The following is a 22,279-nucleotide window of genomic DNA, read 5'->3' as shown; positions in this document are numbered from 1 at the left end:
GCCCCGCCTCCTTGTCCTCCCTGCTGCGAGTTGCCCGCCCTCTGCCCGCTCCTCCTTCTGCTCTCTGGGCTGCCGGTGGCGGCTGGGAAGGAGAGTGGCGCGCGATCTGCCGGAGCGCGGGGTTGGAAGGCGGCGGCGGTAAGGACTTGTGGGCTGCGAGGGAGCGGGCGGCTGCGAGCAGGGAGCGGGCGAGCCGGCGGGCGCGGGGGCGGCAGAGCCCGATCCCTAGCGGCACCCCGTCCCGGCGACCGAGCGGTCGTGGCCCCGCGAGTCCCCGCCGGCGCCGCCGCGTCCCGGGCCGGCTGCGCTCCTGGGGGCGAGAGGAGGCGGCCGTGAGCCGAGACCCCGTCAGGGCGGCGAGGGATCAGGCGGCGTGCGTGGGCTCCTGTGTGGGTTTTGCCTTTCTTTTCCCTTCTATTCGGCGGCCCAGTGTTCTTTGAATTGAGCAAAGCAAAAGCATTTTTCTCAGCCCAGTTCAGCTTCTCTGACTGCAGGAGGTCAGCAGTTCTGTGAAGTGAGCGAGCGAACCGCTTCGGGACAATTAGAAGTCTGAAGCAAACCCGTCCCCAGTCCTCCCGCTTCCTGTGCCTGGGTGTCTGTGTAGGTGACCGTCGGCGACCCGCATGGAAAGTAGAACCAGTGTGTGGAGCCCACGACGCTAGTGGGGACATCTGTGACCTGCACACACTGCTCCAGCTTCACCCATGGCCGGAGGGCACCACCCTGTCCTCTTTGAAAAAAGTGGGATGCTAATTTCTTTGGTGGCTTTTCTTGATTCTTTTTTACAGTCTCTTAAAAATTACACTTCTTGAAATGTAAGAGATAAGAGAACACCTGTTAGTGGGAAGAATGTTTTAAAGATGAGGAAGAGAAAAATCTAAGATTACTTCTCCCCCACCACACAGCCTAATGGGCTTTGTTATTATCTGTGTTTAAAATCTAATTCTCATGAAATAGTATTTGATATGGAGGTGGGGGTACCGAGTATTTAACTTAGGACCTTGCACTTGCCACACAGGCGCTGTGCTGCTCAGCTATATATCCCTGGCCCCTGTAAAATAGTATTTGAAGGGTTTGAAGTAATACCAAATATACACCTATCTTATAATAGTATTTCCTGCTACCTGGTCATGCAACAGACAGGGTGGCTTGTGTTTGTCATTCCACTGCAAATGCTTTATACTAGGAAGATGGTATTGTGAGTTGGAGAAGAGGGTGGGCAGGGGACCCATTTGACTTCAGGTAGTGTACTTAAGGAAGAATAATTACACTGCAAATGAACATCCGTGATAAAATTTGTGTCATATGTGAACCACTAATATGTCTATAGGATGGAAAAGGATCTTTGTGGATTATAGCAAAGTTTTGCCTTCTGGAAAAAGTAATGTACACTGTTTTACCCATGTATGTGTGCTGAGATGTCATGATGCCTGCTGAGAAACAACCATGCGTGGATTTGAATTAAAGAAGTTTTGCAGTATATAGGACTTGGATAGTGTAGAAATGAAAAATCCAAAGTCCGAGATGATAGTAAAACAGTATACTGCAAATTACGTACCACACAGATGTACTTTTATGAACGTGGTACACAGCACCTGAGCTTCTTTACTACAAAACAAGAGATGCAACTTCAGTATGTCAATTTCGCAGATATGTCATATACTACCTGAACTAGTTATTGCTCTCAGCCATAGTTCGTTCGTTCGTTTGTTCATTCGTTCTGTATTTACGACAGGATCTACAGAGTCTCACTATGTAGATCAGACTTCTAGTGATTCTCCTGTTTTTAGCCACCCAACTGCTAGTATTACAGGAGCTCACCATGCCCAGCCTCAATTGCCCATTCTCAATCCCTGTCTCAGTGCGCCCCACAGGCCGGGTCTGCACCGCAGATGGGGATCCAGCGATTCCCCTGCTGGCCACTGTGCTCTGCCTAAACAGGTGTTTTAGTCCACTGAGCTATCAGGCCCGCCCAGCCAGTTTCTGTATCTATACTGTTCAAATCAAAGTGTTATCTTGAGGATTAACTGATTGCTTTGTAAATGACTTAAGATGGTTCTTCACACTGAGTAAAGTCCTCAGAAAATGTTAATGATGTTATGAGTAGTCCAAAAGCCCAGAGAAAAGGGGAATGCAAGGATACTTCGTGATAGAGAGAATGACTCTTGAGTTGAGACTGTGCCCATGCCCATGCTAGTCCACACCCAAGCATACATGGTCTTTCTAGAACTTGTAAACTGCATCCTTTGACTCCTTTGGCCTTTCCTGTGCCACCATTTCCAGGGAAGCTGTCATATAGGCTATGTGTGGGTTTGAAGGGATAGATATAGTTTACAATTCCAGACCTGACTGCCTCTTGCAATGATAGTTTCTTGTGTTCCAGGTTCATAACCAAGGTATTTGTGCGTGTGTGTGTGTGTGTGTGTGTGTGTGTGTGTGTTTTAGTACAGGATCTACAGGGTCTTACTACATAGATTAGGCTCTTGGACTTATAGTGATTCCTCTGTTTGCAGCCTCCCAAGTGCTGGGATTACAGGTGCACTCCACCATACCCAGTTTTAATCACCAGCTCAGCTTTCCCATGGGCGAGGCCTGCATGGCACGACAGGGATTGAACCCGGGCCACTGCACCTACCTAGGCAGGCACTTTAGTCAGCTGAGATATCAGGCCGGCCCCAAGTTTTATTTGAGAAAGAGAGAAAAAACAGAAATAACTGTGGCACAGTAGGGGACACATTAATCACCTTTCTTTGGACTCTTAAAGTGAATGTTTTACTCAGCTTAGTATGCTCAGAAAAATAAAAATAGTAAGTAGCTAATCTCTAAAAAACAATTTTAATATAGCATTTGGGGTTAGTGATTCCTAGAGGAAAGTGAAGAAAAGACATTTGTAGCAAAGCAATATTTCTTGAGCAGGGGAACTGTGCTATGGTTTGCTCCTTCTAATTTAGGGGCATGCCCATTAATCATCCATCCATCCATCCATCCATCCATCCATCCATCCATCCATCCATTCTTCTTGTCATTCAGCAGATACTTGGCTCTGTTTTGGGCCGCAGTAGTATAGCACAAAGCAAAAACAGGCCTCTGCTATGGCAGAGAAAAATTCTGGTGGGAGAAAGAAGTTGTGTGTGCCAGAGGACCTCTGTAAACCCTAGATACTCCCACTTTGACGAAAAAGAATCTGCATGAGGAAACCAGTATGTTTGGTATACTTTCAGTCTGTGAGTCAGTCTGTTCTGAGGGAGATGATCTGGCAGAGGCTGGGGGTGGTTACAGTGAGTCCAAAAGGTCCTCTTGTCAAGATAAGAGGCCTATTTCTTTTTGTATTTTATAAAAAATTACACCCATACCTTGAATAATGGCTGAGTAAAGCCACCAGCCAATGAAACAAATAGTTGTACATGCAGTAAAAACAAACAGTGATTTAGAACTGAGACCTCTCAATTTTAGAAAGGCAAAGAAGGAACAAAGATAGGATCTGATCATTAAGTTCCAAGACCAGGTGATAGTTTCATTTGGCTCTAAAATACTTGATTTTGTCATTATAGAAGGTGTGAGAAAGCAGAGTGGATACTTCATTCCTCATGTATCTTCAGGGTGGTGTTTTTTCTTTAAAGTTATGATAATATCTAATTCAACAATAATGCATTTGTTTAGAGTATAGAAGGCTTCAAAAGGTGCCAGTCAGGCACCGATAGTAATTTCCTGGAGTACAGTCAGGAATGTATGCTGCAGTTCTTAAGAGTATAGGTTCTGGGGTGCTGAGCTGAGCAATCTGAAGACCACCTTGAGTACTATGTCAAAGGTGGATTCAGCAAAGTGAATGTGAAGGTTACACTGCTTAGTGCCCACTGGTCTGTGAGCTGAATGACAGGATGCTGGAGGACAAGATGACCTGGGGAGCAGTGCTTTGATGTAGGTCTGGAGAGGTGAGTGCACATCCTGTTATCTTCTAGGGTGGGCCTTCCCAATAGGGAATCATCTAGTACTGGAGATGGTCATGGCTCTTTGCCCAAGATAAGCAGTTGTAGGAACTCCAGTTGGGACAGATGGCCAAGAGTAATGGTTTCAGTTGAAATGAAAACTGACCTGTGAGCCTTCCAGTGAGGGATGTTCAGTTTATCTTGGATACAGAAGTAGGAGGAGAGGTTGGAGCTAGAGATGGAGAGAAGAAGTTCTTTTCAGAGCAATGGGAACTGGTTTCAGAAAGGCTTCCTTCCATTGTCTAGTTTGTGAAAATTTACTGAATTATGCTGGAGGTGAGAGTCATGTGTGTCTTTGTGACTACAATTTTTTTTTCTTTCATCCTTTCAACAGGCCTAACAGTATAAGCAAGCCCTTCACCTTGGCCTCAAATGGCTAAACCTACGCAGATGTTATTCTGCAGACCTGGTGGAATCTGCTCTATTATTTTGATCTGAAATAGTTAAAGGGATGTGCATAAAACTGTTCTGAATGTTTGATAGCCAGAATATATAAATGATAAAGCTGAATCCCCAATGTCTTATGATCTGAATGTTTGTGTCATGAATATGTTGAAACCCTGTCCCCTTATGCTATAGTACTTGGAGGTAGGGCCTTTGGGAGGTGATTATGTTGAGATGAAGTCCTGAACATGGGACTCCCTATAAAATGGGATTAATGTTCTTATTAAAAAAAAAGGGAAGAGAGATTACACTTTCTCTCTCCTTGTCAGATGGGAACCCAGCAAGAAGGTACTGTCTGCCAGCCAGGAGGAAGGCCCTTCAGAAATCAAATCTGTAGACACTTGATCTTGGACCTTTTCACCTACTAAGTATAAATAAGTGTGTGTGTGTGTGTGTGTGTGTGTGTGTGTGTGTTGAAGCCACACTCTGGTATTTTTTAACATAGCATCCTGAACAGACTGGCATCCATGTGTTGCATGGAAGAAAACAGTTAAGATGACTTGATTCACTTGCTGAGGATATAAGGTTATAAGTGAGCTTGATGTGCATTTATACAATACTGAACACAGCTAAAGAGGTGTGTTATCTGCATGTTTTCTTAGTCTAACCTTAATAATATCAGCTAAGTCAAGATAACCTTGCTTTTGACTTTGAGACTTAGAAAATTAAGAGAACCTCAGTGTATTTTGACTTTTTCTCCTATGGGTTGGTTCTGATTTTGATTTAACACTATGTTTTATTACTTAGGTAGTTTCTGTGGACATTATTTTTAAAAAATGTTTCTGTCTAACTTAAGACTTAAGAGATGTTTATTTGGAGATGAACTTTTGAGGTTTAATCAAACTAACTTAAAACTCTTCACATGGTTTCCTATACCCAGTTATGGTATTATAATGAAGAACGTTGGTTATTTCAGGGATTCATAAAGAACAATGTTGAACATTACTGAAGTGACACTGGCAGTTGCAACAATTCTTTCTTTGTGCCATCTTTGTAAGAAAAGGTCCAACTAGTTGTAGCCAGGTTGCCCTGCTTTTGGCTGCACAAGGTTGACACATTGAGGGTTTGTAGCCCAGAGTGGCATATGGAGCGAGAATGTTAGAGCACTTTTAAATTTCTCCCTGATGGTAGGTTGAATCTCTCTGATTCTAAAAGGATTCCTCATGGGCAGCTCCATATTTCCAGTTCGGAAGTCTTCATTTCTACCTGCTCTGCACACTTTTTCTTCAACATGGACTTCTCCACTGCGGAGAAAAGTCACTTAGTCTCTACTAGAAGAACTAACTTTTTATTGCCCCAAGTGATGGGGTTTATTTACCTCCTTTTTTGAAATTGTCAGGACTGTTGCTTTTAATTTACATTTCCTTTGTTTGTGGAATAACTGAAGGTGTACACATAGGCCTCAATGAATGCTCCTTGAATTGCATTCACACTCCTTGAACTGTGTACAGCCATTGCTTCTGTTACTGTTGTGGATTTAGGGTAAGTCTAGTGAGGATGATTAATCCTTGTCAAGTCTGTGCCGACAATGATACCTCATTGCACCCTTGCTTGCTTAGTGGGTTGGAGGGCATAGGCTAAAGTTTTAATTAGTCCTTTGGATTTTGGGTTATAGGAGCATATTGTTTATTTTTCAAGTTTTCTGTAAAGAACATGTAACTTTTAAAATCAGAACGAAAATTTGTGATTTGTCTTTTTTGTATAAAACACCATCTGCCTTCTTATATCTGTGGTATATTCATTTAAGGCTCTCTATATCATTAAATAGAATTGAAATCCTTACTCATCACAAACTTAGATACAGATAGTGGAAGGCTACAAGAATGTAACTAGGACTGGATACTGTGACTCAAAGCAAGTCTAAGACAACTTCCTCCAAACAGTAGGGAAAACTATACTCCTTATAGTGGATATAAACATCGTAAGTGTCGTTTGAGAGTTGTTTCGCTTAATTGAAAACATGTACTGAATTAAGTAATATACTGGCACATTTCCTTTTCAATTGTTCCAGTGTTCAGTAGAACTTGACCAACAGTGAGACCTTAAATATCTTTTCAGCAAAAACCTTTCCACATACCCGGAAAATTAAGAGGGGCTCCTTTTCCTCTACCAATTCTATTGTTCAGCGTTTTCTTTCTTCCACATTGAGCTGTGTTGTCAGGGGCACCTGGAGTTCAAGCTTCCTTTCTTCTGGGCAGCCTGCAATTGGGCTTAGTTTCACATGTTGTTTTCCAGATTTAAGGCATTTAGCCAATTGTTTAAGGAAGGCTCTAACTGCAATTGATAGTAGTGTCATTTAATCTTTAGATAAGTGGTGCATGACACACACTTATTAAGGACCAAATAACTTCTTAAAAATTAACTTTTTTCTCTCATGCATAGAGACCAGATTTTCTGAAATGAAAAATAACAGGCTGGATAGTTTGGGAATTACAACTTACCAGTAGGCAGTATGTATAAATGACTACCATGTGTTTATTAAATGTACACTTAACAAACATGACTCACCACCTTAAAAATAATCTAAAATCACATCCTTTTTGTTTAAGTGGCCAACAGTCCATTTCTAGAAGATGATGCCAGATGGTGAGGTATGTCTAAACAGATACTTACTCTTTCATTTGCTCATTCTTATAGCAGTCTTTTCAGGGTTCCACAGTAGTGGAAGCTCATAATTTACTGACCTAATTACTGACTGTGCATGGATGCATGCAGTAGTAGGGAGCATGGTGTGCTGGCTTAAACAAGGACTGTACGTAATTTTTGATGTGAATCTTGTTGGTAAGTGAGTGTGCTTAGATTGTCTTATCTGTTCGTGTGTTTGCTCTCTCCCCCCAATACTTGTACTTAGTTCTCTGGTTCCTTTATTAGTAAAGGGAAGCGTCAAAAGACTCACATCTGATGTGTAACATATACAGACTGTGCCAAAAAGAGCTGCATATCAGGGCTAGTACTGGTGAAAAGGCCATATGGGATAAGATCACAAATGGTAGTGGGGGTGGAGAGTGTGACAGGTTATGTATACACCTGTGTGGCTAGGTGACTGAGTCTGTTGTGGAATAGTCTGATTAGCCTGCTTTTGGAATAGTGCTGCTTCTTTTGATCTGAAAAGTAGAACCATGGGCCCTAAGAGTGTGCTGATTTTCTTGGTCAACAAAAATACATATCTTAAGATTCTCTCTTTAAACAAGAATTTTCATGAAGTTAGATTTGCTCTGGCTTAGATATGCATATATGATTTTTAAAATCATGACCATAGGACTTCCCATTTCTCATAAAGTTTCAGGTTTTTCATGTCTGGCATGTATACCTGTTACTTTCACAACAGCTTTTCCTCTGGGCTGCATGGTGTTCCTTGATATGCTCTGCACATCAGCTCTGAATTCCAGTCCTTTCAATTGCTGCTCTGCTCAACCTCCTTTTGTCATTGCGACCAAGTCCTCTTAGTAACCAAGGGTGCATCAGCCTTTGGTGGAGGCCAGAGGGCAGAGGGCTAGGGACTGTGCCAAGATAGAGAGGAAGCTAATCATACCCGTGACCTCGACCTCATTAACATTGTACTGGATCCGAAAGCACCAGCATTCCCTGGCATTGTTTGACTTTGGATCATCTCTCCTGATTTATGGTCATGGGGTTCATATTTCTGCCTTCTAAGGCAGACACATATAAGAACCTGATGAGAATGCAGGGGCCATTCAGTACTTTTTTAATTATGATATTTGGGCTTTAGATTGTCAGCTAGTTATTGGTCTGGTATGGCGATTTGGCTGAAGACAATCCTGGACTGACAAGGCTTGTGAAGAGGATAGGAAAAGGACTTTGGGGCTGAAGTTCCATAGATGGGGTGAAAGCTTCATGCTGGAATTCCCATTCCTTCAAGCAGGGCTTCTCTGAATTATGTATCATCATTACCCAGAATCTCATTCAAATACAGCTAGCGGGACCTGAAATTCTAAAATTCTCCCAGTGATTTTGATGCTGCTTACCCTGCAGAGTACATTTTGAGCCAAAATCTTCCCAAAAGTCTAGCTTGGGTATGAAAGCCAGAGAATAGTCAGATGGAAGCAGTGATCTTTGAGATACCTGTGGAATCTGACTTGAAATTGGTTGCCTGCTAAGCCCAGGTTCTGTTGGGGTAAGACTAAGGGTCTCAGCCCTGGTGTGGCTTTGGGCTCCCTAAGGCCTGCCAAGAGCAGTTGTATAGGGATGTCTTAGGCTAGGCAGGTTATATGGGGCTTTTTCTTGAAATATGATGAAATTGTAGGGGAAAGGTTTTTACTTTATTTTGTTTTTGTTAAGCTTTAGTTAAATGGATATTCCCCTTACATGTTGGTTATATTGCCTAAGTTTAACTAAAGAAGGCTCTAACTTCCTTCAATTTAAATCTGCATTTTCCCACATACCCTGTAACTTTGAAGTTATGTGATTACAAAGTTTTTAAGAAGTTGCCTATTGTTTCATTTAGAGCATTATTCTGAAACTCTCCTGGTATGCTACTGGGTACTGGCTATATAGCTACATTCTCAGGCTGCTCTTTCCCTGTGATTCCTACTTCTCATTTTGGAGTGGGTCCTGGCAATTTGTATTTAAAAATGATTGGGCGGTTTCTGGAAAGACCAATTTGGAGAAATGTCAGTGTAATTGCTTATCTGTCTGAGCCTGTCATACTGGCCATGGCTTAGAATAACCACACCTGTTCATGTCTTGGGTACATACATATTAGATTGGGAAGCACTGTTTGTTCTGTTGGATTCACTTCCATTTTTTCTCTTGATATGTTTTGTCCTTACAGAGAAGCTCTTATCTAAGTTAGTTCTGTGAAGCCTTTATTTTTAGGAACATTTTACAGATATTGATTACTAAGTACTCTGGGGCATTCTCTGGAATACTGGGCTGTGAGCATTGTAGAGAATCCTTAAGGTCATGACTCTGACTTTTCCCTTCTTCCTCCCTACTTTGGCTTGGAACCTGGAGATAATGAACAGATAATGCATGACCAGAAAAGAGCCTCATCCTCCCTGAGCCAGCTTGGTTCTGATCCAAGTGAATTAGGTGATTAAAACATCAGCTTTCCAAGTTATTGTATAAGCATTAACTTCCATTTCTACAGATTCAGGATCCATCTCAGCCACACCCTAAAGACGAAGTTTGGTTATGAAACATACAAACTGGGAAATGGTCAGTATGGTTGGATTGAAGGCAAGTGGCAGGAAGCTTAGGTAGGGCAGGCATAGGAGGTGCAAATGAGAAGGTCTGAGAGCCGCATTATGCACATGTAGGGTGCAGTCCACAGGAAGACAGGTGGGATTTCAGTGGCATTGCTTGGTGTACACTGAAGTACTCACTGCCTCTGTACCACCAGTGGTTCTGTGACTGTCCTGAGGTCCTACACTCAGCTAGCCTCATTGATTTGGGATTAGACCCAGCCCCTGGAAGCTGAATAGTATATTTACTTCATGATCTGTGTTGATTTAAATATTATTGGGGCCAGGGAGATGGCTCAGTGGAATAAGCACTTCCCTGGCAAGCACAAGGGCCTGAGTTCAATCCCTGGTTCTGCCAAATAAATAAATAAATAAATAAATAAATAAATAAATAAATATTGTTTTATAAGTTGGGCCCTATTTTACCTTTTCCTAAAGAAAAACAAAGGCTATAATAACAAGGATGTGAGAATTTGCCTGCGCTTTACAGAAATATGCTTTTTTTTTTCTTCTAGAAGAGAGAAATGATAGAAATTCAAAGAGAGAGGGAGCTGAACTGGGCTTTTCTTAATCCTGAAATACTTTTTGGCTCCTGGGCCTCTGTGTCTTAGTAACCACAGGGTTTGCTCCATGCCACAGAAGGAAACTTGACTCTCTGATAAAACCACATGGATCCTCCCAGGATGTCCTGAGTGTTTCATTCCTGGAGTGGTCTGTTTCTATATCTAGGTGGGAGGGAAAACATCTAGAAGGAGAAGCATGTGTCCACTTTGCTTAAAGCTTGAGTCCCCAAAACAACTATTGACAATATTGTTTGGGAAATAACCCCCTTACCTGTACCCCTGTTGTGTGAAAGGGTCGGTCCTCCCTACCCCATTGGGCTGCAAGACTAGGAATTGTTCCAAGCCTCCACAAGGCCACCTTTGTGTCTTGTCTTGTCATTTTTTTTTGAAAAAAAAAAAGAGCCTCAAAATCTATAGAGTATGAAACCTTGAGCACAGGGTCAGTGTTTGTTGTAGGCTAGGCCAACTCTGTAACTTTTGTTTGTCCTCCGTTCTGGCCTACTTCTGCTTGTCAGGCCTCAGTTTAGCTATCACTTGCTGGGGAGTTTTCTTGAGTCCTCTGGGATCAACTGGAGCCTCTGCATAGGTTACTACATCACCTCTTATCTTCTTGGCTTGGCCTCCTATCAGCTGTATTGAGTTATGTTGCTACCTGTTTACTCTGTCCTGTGGCCTGTAGCTCCCTGAGGGTGGGGAGCCCAACCTATGTCAATCATTTCTGGGTTTCCTGATATGTAAACGCCTTTCTTAGTCATCTTTGGGGTGGATGCTGCAGGGAAGGAAAGTAGGGCACAGGTAGGTTGAGTACTTGGCTTATAGTTATCCTGCCACTGAACTAAAACCAAGATTCTCATCTCAGTCTGTTCAAACCAACTACTTGGTTAGGTGACACTGAACAGGTTTTCTGCTTGGAGACCAGTGAGTCCTAGCCATGGTCTTAAGGTCTTTACTTGTAAGAGAAAAGATGAGCCCCTTGAAGTTAACAGACATGTCTTTTTCTTGTTTTTCAGGTAAACTGGGAGCAGACTCAGTAGAGTCAACCTGTAGTTACTGCATTTCACTAAGAGGCATCTCATACAGGTTGGTTCCTGGTTTGCTCATGCCAGGTGATTTGTTCTAGAATGATACGATAGTGCACCTTGATAACTACCCAGAGTTCTTATTCATTAGGAATAAAATCCTCACACAGAGAATAACATCTCTGCTAGAAAAGGTAGAAAATGGTCCTCTGCCCTTGTGTGTAACTTGGTAAAGGTGTTTACATAGCTAGCTTTCTCCTTGTTGTTATGTTTATCATCCTCTTCTGTCCAACCCTACATTTGAGCTAGTGCTTTAGAATTCCTTTTCCTCAAATGAAACCCAGCCACAACTTTTCCCATTATTTAGCAAACTGTCTTAAGTGAGAGGCTCTTTGTAGTACAGCTTTCTCTAGCTATTTAACAGAATAAATCACTGCTTCTCTGTGCTCAGATGGCCTGATGGTCTTGTTAGGGTAAGCTTTTTTTTTTGGTACTAAGCATCAAACTCAGGATCTTGTGCTTATGCCTACTGAGCTATCTTCCCATCCCAGGGTAAGCTTTGCATACTTGTTTGTGTGTATCTTTCTCGTCTGATCAGTGAATCCCTTGTACTACTATCTTTCACCTTGGGTGTCTCCCAAAATGGAACAGATCTTCAATAAAGGAATGAACGTTGCCCTGAGGAAAAAAATGTCCTAGTAAAATAAACCAAGGCACAGCCACACACACACACACACACACACACACACACACACACACAACCCCACCCCCATCATGGTGTGTTTCTAAACCAATTAAATGATTTGCCTTCTGGATTAATTACTTGGTTCTTTACACTCATTACCACACAGAACTGAATATTTACCATAAATTAGTTAAATCAATAGGAGTTTGGATTTCTACCCACACTGAAAAGACTAAGAAGTCCCAGTTTTTTTTGTTTTTTTTTAATTTCACTGTATTTTTCCAGAATAATGCCAGTGACACCAGGAGGTAATGGAGCATGTACTAAATGGAAGCCTTCTTGGCTACTGTTGGAAAGATAAGCATTTTCAGAGAAATCTGGAAACTCCAGTCACCCCAGCTATTAGTGGGAAGACCACTGTAGGGTTTAACATGTATGTAAATGTATAGGCAGTAAAGGAACAAACAATAGATTTTTCCCATTGTCAACCAAAAGGAAATTTTAAAAAAGTTGCTCAGTGGCATGAGCATTTGCTTTAAAACATAGTTTAGATTAAGATGATTTTAGTAGAAAGCTTTGTGTTAACGTATTTCAGTTTTCCCATATTTCTTAGTATAGTGGGGCTTTGAGAGGTACAGTATCAGCTTAAACTGATAACTTCTTTGTCTAGGGATAAGAAGAAAATGGTTCTACTTAGTGGAACCTGGCTTATGTTAGGAGGTAGTGGTGGTTGAATTCACTGAAGTCTGAGGTGGTACTTGAGTCTCAGAAGAATTCTTTTTCAGAGGAGAGTATGGCTATGTATTTTGCTGCTGCCTTTGTATTCTGCTTCTGCAATACTATGATTCATTGTACAGCCTTTCCAGTTGCTTTAGCAAGTGTGTGAAGCAGTGAATTAGAAAAAGACAGAGATTCCTGTGTGTGTTTCCCATGACCAAACAGAAGTACTGGTAATGCTGGGTCAAAGAAGTAGTCATATACCTGTAGATTCTTTTACCTGGTGCCAAGTCCTAACTGTAGGGCTTCCTGAAAGAAAATTTAGTGAATAACAAGGCAGTAACAAGAATTTAATTCCTAGCTGACCATCTTAATGGTTTTAAAGTTTCCTAGGTCTTGGGTAAAAGACCTTCAGCTTTGTTCAGGAATTTCTACTCTGTGAAAGTTGTTTGTACTTTTGTGCAATTTAAGAAAATAAACTGAAATGTATTCACTGGATTTTAAAATATAATTGGGTTATGGATATCTCTTGAAATTTGAGATATTTTTGAATATTCGTATCACACCTGCTCTGGAGAGGCTGTGTGCAGAGTATTTGTTGGGCTTGGTCTTCAGCCTGTCCGGAGCAGGAAATAATTATTAACTTAATTCATTATGAACAGTGAACTCTAGGAGATGTCTGACTCTTAGAATGCTTTATGTTTTACAGTACAATTCTTACCAGGTTAGAAAAAACAAACAAACAAACAATGAGCTTGGTCAAGACCTCAAGTTGTTGCTCTGGTCCTTTCTGTATGGGGCTCACACGCGGATGTATACCCAAGATACTTTATAGAGATCTCTAGTTGGATCTTGACCACCCCCATTTCATTTTAATTAGAAAGCCAAAGAAGTAGTACAATTCATTAGTTTCCTTAGAGCTTTTTGACTTTTAACACATATTTTGGACTTGTAGTGTTGTGCTGCTCTTTTATTAGGTGTTTATTCTCTTTAAAGATGGGATGTGAGTGCCTCATCAGTTGAATTTGTTTATCAGTGTGTTTACGTTTTTATTATAGCTGTTTTATGCACTGGGCTTGATCCAAAGACACTGTCCAATGTGTACTCCTTATATCCAGGGTAGGCACTTGGGAGCAATCAGAGCAGTAACAACTAGCAGACATAATAGCTGGTCAGTTGCTCTCAGGCTCTAGCATTATTAGCATCTTGGGCTCTGATTGACAGTTCTTTTATTGCTGAAATGCCTATGTCCATGTACCAATGAATAGATAGATGGTTAGATAAATGAACAAAACTCCCCTCAACCAGACTACTTGGATGTTTTCGGTAGTCTCAGGTGAGGCTCGAATGTTCAGCTGTAGTTACTGAAGAGGATGCAAAGGCTCCCAGGTAGCTTTTCAAGTTCATTGTAAAGCTTGTTTTGTTATTGACATCTAGCTTGCTTTGTTCCCTTTCTAGATCACAACTCACGGATAATTTAGGAACCCCACTTTTTACTTGGATCAGGTAATTTCTTGTCAACTAGCTTCTTGGCCAGTTTGTCTTATCTACTTTAGAGGTTGTATAGTTGATTTGAAAGACTTACAGATCTTTGTTTCCAGAAAAAGTTGATTTTCATTGGGATATCTTGAATTTTCACTTTACAAAAGAACTGAAACTATTGTTTTAACCACCTTTTACCCTCTTTCAGCTAAGATTAACTCTTCTCCGTTCTTTAGTGTTCTGTTAGAGTTATAGGTCTGAGTTGGAAGGAGGCTCTTTGGATAACTAGTTAATGAAAGTGACTTTTCAAAATAGGCAAATGATGGTAAAATTTTTCTTCTCCCATCTCTTTTAATAGTAAAAAGTATGGGCCTGGCAGTAGAATAAGTGCTTGCCTGGCAAGCTCAGGGTCCTGAGTTCAATCCCCGGTACCGCAAAAAAAAAAAAAAAAAAAAAAAAAAAAAAAAAGTACAAGGCAAATCCTCTGAATTATCTATGATTCTTTTTCTTTGTGGATCATTCTCTTATGGAGCCATTAAGTACTGGATTCTGGAGTCCTGTCATCTCAGGTGCCTTCCTAAGATCCAGAAAGCCTTGAGTGGCTCCTGTAGCCTTTGCTGAAGCTGATTTCCTGATGGGGAGCTCTGGTGCCTTCCCTTGTGCATCTCCTCTGAATTCACTGGAGAACTCTTCCCTTTATGGCTGCCATCTGAAAAAGAAAACAAACAGTTGTAGCCCCCATTGCAGCCCAGCAGGCTGGAGAAAACAGTTCTCATTCTCCTTATTTCTGGGTTCAAAGTGCACTTAACATTTTATGGCAGTGATCAGCCCTCCCAAGGTGCTGGCCTGTGTATTAGCCTGGTGGACAATTAACCACACAGACCTCCTCCTTTTGCCATGGGCTTTCTGGCTGAGTTGACACTAATGCTCCAAGTGAGAAGGGGCTGCTGCTCCTTTGAGCAGAGTACCAGGCCTCAGTAGGGAAACATTTGATCTTGTTCAAAGGAGACGTCTCTGAAGCATGAAGATTGAACTGATTGTGACCCCACCCTAGGGGATGGAGGAGCTCCCTCTGGAGAGTAGGCCAGGAGGAAGAAGCCATCAATCACTAATCCCATTGGCCTGTGGGTCTTTGGGGTCTCATATTCATTTAAAGGAGAAAGAATTGAGGTTGAAAGCAATAAAGAAGTCTTTAAATGAGAGGATCAGGGGGTCATTTTATCTAATTTTGTGGTTGTTACTGAGGAGTAAAAGGGAAAGGAGATAATTTCTTTAGCCCTTTTGAGATCTTTATCATAGCACATGGCATTTGGGGAGGGGGCAGAGCCTTGCAAGGCTATTTCCTTTCTGATAAACCTAAGACTAAGGTTTCCATAGAGCGTGAGTGGGCTTGGGAGCCAGAGTATCCTCTAGGGCACTATGGTCAGGAATGTAAGGTTGCTCCTGTCATAAGAGGCTAGTGGCTGGAAGTCTCCACCTATGACTGTTCGCTTCTCAAGATCATGGTGTTCGATCTGAAAAATAAATCTTATCAGGCAAGAGAGCTCATTTCAATTTGGGATTCTTTCACCTCTGAGGAACGCTTGCCCAGTTGTCTGTTGTTGATTTGATTTATTGGGAGCATGATGATCATCACATTCTTTGGAGCTGAGTGATGTGCACAGCCTTAGAGCACGTGGTGAATTAGCAGGAAGGCAAGAGCTGTGTCTGCTATTTAGTGAGTGCTGTTCTGTTCATGGTGTGAGTTCATATCTGTTCTATTCTGAAAGTCCTGCTGGGTAGACAGGTTTCCTATACATGTTCCTATACGGAGAAGGGAGAGGCAAAGAGAGGCTGTGTGACTTACCAGGTCTCCCAGTAGTGAGGTAGGAGATCAGAATTTCTTCCCTAGAATTATGACTTTCAAATTAAACTTTTTGCGTAATCATTATGAACAAAGTGGGAGGAGGAAGGGGTCAGAGGGAGGAAAGCTTTAAAAATTCTTCCAAGAAAGGAAGGAAAAGTGGTGAAGCGTGGACAGTTCTTTGCACCAGCCACCAGCTGGCACCATTCCCCAAGGCAGCTTTGCTTTCTTCCTGATGAGGGGTAGAGTGACCAGAGGGAAGGGAGGGGGAGCTCAAGGAGACTGGGGATGAGTGGGTTGAAGGGCTGTTTGTGTGTGTGATCTAGGGCACCTGGGATAAGGTAGGATGTGGCACCCACTGTTCACCTTGTCTCATTTACACTCTTTTGGCCCATACCCAGTTGCTTTCTTGTATCCTGAGTCTCTTCAACTTTGTAAAGTTCTGCATAGTATTTGTGGACTTAGCTCAGAAAACAAGAGAACTTGTCTTGAGTTGTGCTGATATAAATCCTATTGACTACTGTTAAGTGCATTTAATCATAGCTTAAATTTGTATATTTCATACACAAATATGTGTTCTCATCTTATTGAGGAACTATTTTCTATCTGCAACTTAACAATGGAGGCTCCTTTTCTGTCCCTTTCTGGACCTGGTGTCTTTGGGAACTTCCAGAAGGTGAGCCTGCTGCCAAATGTTTTCCTGAAATATCTGAGGGGAACTCCTGGGGTGAGGGACAGTGAGGACAGGTCATCACTTGTTTCAGTAATGCTTCTCCACATCCTAGAGACAGAGTCATTGTCCTGTAGTCCTTGGGGGCAAGAGTCTTTCGCTTTGGCAGTGTGTTGTCCCTTTCCTTTATGACTTTGGCTAATCAGAAGTTGGCTGTACTTTAGTGCCTCTTAAAAGGTTTTCTTCCTGCTGTTTTCAGGAAGTTGAAGGGCAGTATCAGAAATGCTGGGAGTTGATGAAGAAGAAATAAACAAACCCAGGCAACATATGAGGAAGGCTTGTTAGCCCTGCTGCTGGCTTTCTGTAGAATCTGAAGGGATCAGATTTCCTGTGTATGGAGGGTCTTTATGCCAAGAAGCAAGAGATAGGCATACCAGTGAGTCTTCCAGATGAGGGCACTACTTTGGCTGATAAATAGACTGTGGGGTAGAAATGGTTCATGGTTGGCATGATGGAGGTAAGTTGTATAGTGACAGCCTGAGCTGTATGAATGTAGAATTTAAAAATTATCTGTTCAGGGATGCAGAACATTCCAGAATACTTCAGTCCTCTCTTGGAAGTAGTGCGGAGACTGGGGAACAAGAAAGCTGGGAGGGACTCTGCAGAGCTTTTTGGTCAAGCCTCTTAGTTTAACACACTGATTGACTTGACTAAAGCCCCTTGAGGGCTTTTTTTTTTTAACCTCTGGTCCTTGGTCTTAGATGATTAATAGGCATTTTTTAAAAAGAATACTATAAAGGAAAATGTGACTTCTGACTGTAATCTTGTGTTCTGAGACATTTATAGGCTACAAAATTGATAAGAAATTATGCCAAATGGCTTCTATTTCATCTGCATAGGGCTTTCTTGAGATTACATATAGGCTAGAAAATTGAGATATAATACAATCAGACTGGTTTCTTTAAGTTGATGAGGTTTAGAGGAAGATAGGTATGCTGAAGCATGAAGGGCGTGTGGGAAGGAGGACTTTCACATTGCTTGTGCACGTTGCGGGCCCCTTTCATGTGGGTTCTGTGTTAGTGGTGCCTTTGGTCTGGAGGCAGTGGCACAATGGCTAGGCCTGCTGGCAAGAATCAAGATGGCTGGGGATAAATAGGTTTGAAGTTAGCCTCTCCATAACCCCCCCTTTTTGTGCCATAGTTTGTTCCTTTTCAGAAGGATGTGCTGTTTGGAGCTCCTCAGACTGCAGAAATATGTGCCTGTGCAAAATGCTACATGTATGACTGGGAGGTCCAGGTGTATCGAACACTGCATGGGCAGAAGATGGATGCCATTTTCTGCAGTGTCCACCATGATCCAAACCCACTAGGAGAACTGCAGCCCTGTTCTTGTGGCCCACAGCCAAGGAAGCCAGGTCTTGCCTCAGGCTCTGCTTTAATCCACAGTGGTGAGCCCAGTGTGTTCAGAAGCCACACTGCTGATTTCAGCCTGGATGCTTGCAACCTTGCTGTTTGTTTATTTTTCTTATTTAACTTTCTGGTTAATTCACCAAATAGAGAGGTGAGTAATGGGAATGCAAGGGAGTTCTCAATTTTTGATTAATTTAAGGAGAATAACTGAAGATTAATGATTGCCAAAGGGAATATATAAAGTTAAGAAATTTTCTTTACATTCACACTTGCAAACTGGAGGAGATGTTATTGTTTGCTTCTTCGTAGGCTTGGAAATATCCCTCCCATCCATTGTCCCATTCTAGCTAACGATGTGTCTCATCAAGTTGATCTTCAAGCTTCATACTGAGCCATGATACAATGTTGAGGAGAGACGGTGCTTTCTCTTGGCACCTGCTTCAGTTTGGATCTGTAATATTTCCAAAAGGTTTATGTGTTACACTTGGCACGAACCCCTGGACATTTAGCAGTTGGAGCTCATGAGAGGTCTTATGTCACAGGAATGAAGGACACAGTGGAAATTTAGCTCCTTTCTTTTTCTTGTCCTGGCTATGAGGTCAGTGGCTTGCTCAGCTATGTGCTCCTTCCACGCTGTCCTATATCTGACATGGCCCGAAACCTCCAAAATTGTGAACTAAAAGTAACTTTTCCTCTTTTTAAGTTGCTTTATCTAAGGTATTTGTTATAGCAACAAAAAGCTAATATAACAACAATGGAATCTCTGTGTTACATCTGGGGAGAGAGCATAGTTCCTTCTGGAAATCTTTTGCCACTTGTCTTCTGCTGATGACCACTGACTATATGACCTCTGCTTACTTCTTTTCAGGAACTGTGTATTGGACAGTCCTCCATGGGTCAGAAGATGAGCTGTAGTTGAGTCCTTATTGAGGACTACAGTAACAGCCAGTTGGGCTCTGGCCCTACTTTGTATCAAACATCACAGGACTTATACAAAACTAGGAGGCTTTCTTTAGCTTAGAGGTAGATCTGAGAAGGTTTCTGCAATAGAAGAGTTATTACTGTTGTCTATATTCTTGGAGCCTGAATAAAAAGTAAAATTAAACTTAACAGTGGCATAGATTGTGACTAGTTTTGGTGACCGTCAAGCCTTGGGAAGTGACTTTTATAGTTATATCTTCATGATCTGGAGCCTGAACTTTTCATGGTGGCTATGGTTGGCACTGAGGTAGTTATTTGTGAGCTGCTTTTATGTAGTGCTGAGGTAATGCCTTGGAAGTAAATAGTCCTTGATCCTAAAATAGTCTGCATGCAAAACCATGGAAACCAGAAATAAATAAAAATATTTATGTGGTGGTTAGGCTTAATTGTGTCAATCTGAATGTCTTCGGAGCCACTGAGGGGATCAGTTAAGCACACTTCTGGTTGTGTCTGAGTGGGTTCTAGGGGTGTGGCCTTGGGGATCTGTGTCATCCCTAGCCACTTTCTGGCACTCTTCCCTAGATTTATTTCCAGCCACCATGAACTAAGCATCTTTGCTTTGCCATGACCTGCCATGATGTTCTTGCCTTGAAGGTAGCTAACCATGGGCTAAATTCTATAGACCAGTAAACCAAACTAAACCTCACCCCTTTTGTTTTTTTATTTGGAAAATACAGTTTCATTCATTTATATATGGGGAAACTTGGTCTTTCTCTTCTAGATTCTTGAAAATCAAACAAAAGTGAAATGGAAGTACCCTATTACCCTGGACATAATTCTTGAGATTTTATAGAGGATGTTTGTGACAGCATATCCTTAAAGCAAGGGGATTAGCTGTTGATAAAGGCACGCCTTTTGTTTATTGATATTTTATTGCATGTAACATAGTTTCAATACAGTAGTCCTACCTGTCTCCTTTTAAAGTACTGTGGTGGTCTGTAGCTACAGAGACAGAAAAAAAGTTAGTGGAGACTTATGTAATAGTGATCATGTTTACAAAATTAATGCTGAAGTGTGATGGAATTCTGTGGTTATAGGATTCCTACTCACTATAAAAAATGCTGGAAGATTGGTTTATATTAATGGTTTTCTCTTTGCAAAGTGAAGTATTATTTGACAAGAATTTGCTCCTGTTTGTATAATACAAATCAGAGAAGCCTTTTTTGTGTCCTGTGTTTTCTTCAGTTTGTATCCTTCAGTTATACCCTCTCTATATTTTTTTCTATTTAGTCTTTTCCCCTATTCTATGGTGTTTTCTCTTTTCTCAGGGTAAAATGCCTGCTCCACACCCCAGTTTCATCACCCTTCTTTGTAAGGGCAGAACTGTTGGGGTTGTCATGAGAGGATCTTGTTTGTCTTCTGGGCATGCCAGATCCTAAAGTGGTTTTACCTGTATCCTCTGGTCCTTTCTTGAGCCCAGCTGTGCTTACAGCAGCCCAGTGGATCCTGAATCTGAACAGCATCCATTTTCTGTAGCCTAAAAACGTTAATGATTATACGTACAGTGTAAGACTTTATCTGATGAGCCTCACTGTGCTTGGTGTGGGTAGTCCACTTGAGGATTATTGCCGGCAGCATAAAAACAACTGGAAGGGAAGATGGTGTGCTGTTGGTTCTTCTGGAGAAGCTTGCTACGCTGGTTTTCCTGATATGATGAACTCAGCTGCTCTCATCATCAGACTCTCTAGCTTCTACCACTGTTCTTTGGGCATTTCCAGTGTAGATCCTTGATGAAGTCTTGCATGGAACATTGTTGTGGACTCTATGTCTCCAGGTGGTCTCATTTAGGACATTGCCATGGGATGTAGGCCCTTGGCTGGATGTATTGGTCTGTAGTATATGGACAGATCTTCAGCACTATTTTGCATTTGACTTTTAGATGAATATTATAAAATAATCCTATGAATTATGTGTCCTGTATTAACTTTTTTCTCTTATAAACCCAGACTACCACAAAGGATTTAATGAGGCAATCTACATAAGCCATACCTGGAATATAGGAATTGGTGAGACAGAGTTCTTTCAGCAGCCCAATACCTCCCTAGAAGTTTCTCTCAAATTGTCCCTCTTCCTATCCAGGGTTGTCAGAGCATTTTGGTGGTTGATGTTGTTTTAGTTCATGTAGTGTATAGACCCTTTTATTTTCTAGTACTGGCAATTGAACTAGATAACATATTAATCTGGGCAAGAGCTCTCATGGAGAGCTTTTAAATACCGTGCCACTCTGTCCATAGCAGAGCTTGCTGTTGTAAGTTCTCTGGTGCCTCTATACCTTGTGTTTATTCTTGTTCCAGACCAGACAAGTTTTGGAAAACAGCATTTATCCCAGAGCTCTCTTTGCTTTTGTGATTAAGAGACTTATAGAGTGTGTATTTTGATGTGAACTTAAATTAATAGTCACTTACAAATTAGCCATGTGGTCAGATTTGTTAAGAGTATGTGTTTCTTGGGAGTAACACCTTCTGAGTGAGGGCCATTCTTCGTGGCAATCTGCTTTGTGGAACAGTTAAGAGTCAACTTCCTGAGCTAACATCTTAGTAGGAAAGGGTGAAGCAAAGCCTAAAAATTGTGTGTAAAGTGCTTATGTTTGTTCTGGGAAAGTAGCAATGTATCACACACCATTAATAGGCCTGGTGTGGTAACAGTGTGTACCAACCTAGCAATGTAATTTATTTCTCTGGGGAGATGTGATTTTATGTGCTGTGTGTTGGTGTCATTGAAACCTTGTTTTATGAGGAAAACAGCAATTAATGTTTGGAAATAGGAAATAACTTTACAAATTTGTGGTAGAAGAAACCCAATAAAAATGACTATCAGGAGTTTCTCTAAGGTGACTGTAAAAGTTTATAAATGTTTGCTTCTGTCTGGTATCCTGAAAGCTTTTGATTTGCAAGAAATAATCAGAGTATGGCCACAACCAACAGAGCAGTATATGTGTGCGAGTATTACACACAGGCATCTGTGTTGTCCTGGGGACAGGTGGCAGAGGTCAGGGCATCTGTGTCATTGCTGCTATTGTTTTCCTGCTGGGAGATGACAGATGGAAAAGTCTACACTGGAAGGGTGGCTGTTAATCTGTAACTCTTGATTTGTTTGCACTCATGCATAAACATTTTGACTCATTATGTGAAGAAACAAAGGACCATAGCATATGAGAGCTGCTGAGTCCTGAACCCATTAAAATTGCTCTCTCTCTCTCTCTGTCTCTCTCTCTGTCTCTCTCTCTGTCTCTCTCTCTGTCTCTCTCTCTCTCTCTCTCTCTCTCTCTCTCTCTCT

General features: G+C 41.7%; 1 protein-coding gene across 1 annotated transcript in view; it reads left to right on the top strand.

The window, feature by feature from the left end:
* The first annotated feature begins 8 nt into the window (after positions 1-8).
* Positions 9-22,279, top strand: part of Lhfpl2 (LHFPL tetraspan subfamily member 2) — a 160,148-nt gene continuing 137,877 nt past the window's right edge. The window contains exon 1 of the mRNA XM_004645735.2: positions 9-138. The gene's annotated coding sequence lies outside the window, so the exon portion shown is untranslated. The remainder of the gene's footprint in view (positions 139-22,279) is intronic.

This window comes from Octodon degus, unplaced genomic scaffold (genome assembly GCF_000260255.1).
Source record: "Octodon degus isolate 3935 unplaced genomic scaffold, OctDeg1.0 scaffold00238, whole genome shotgun sequence".
Lineage (NCBI taxonomy): Eukaryota > Metazoa > Chordata > Mammalia > Rodentia > Octodontidae > Octodon > Octodon degus.
This window is presented reverse-complemented; position numbering and strand designations above follow the sequence as displayed.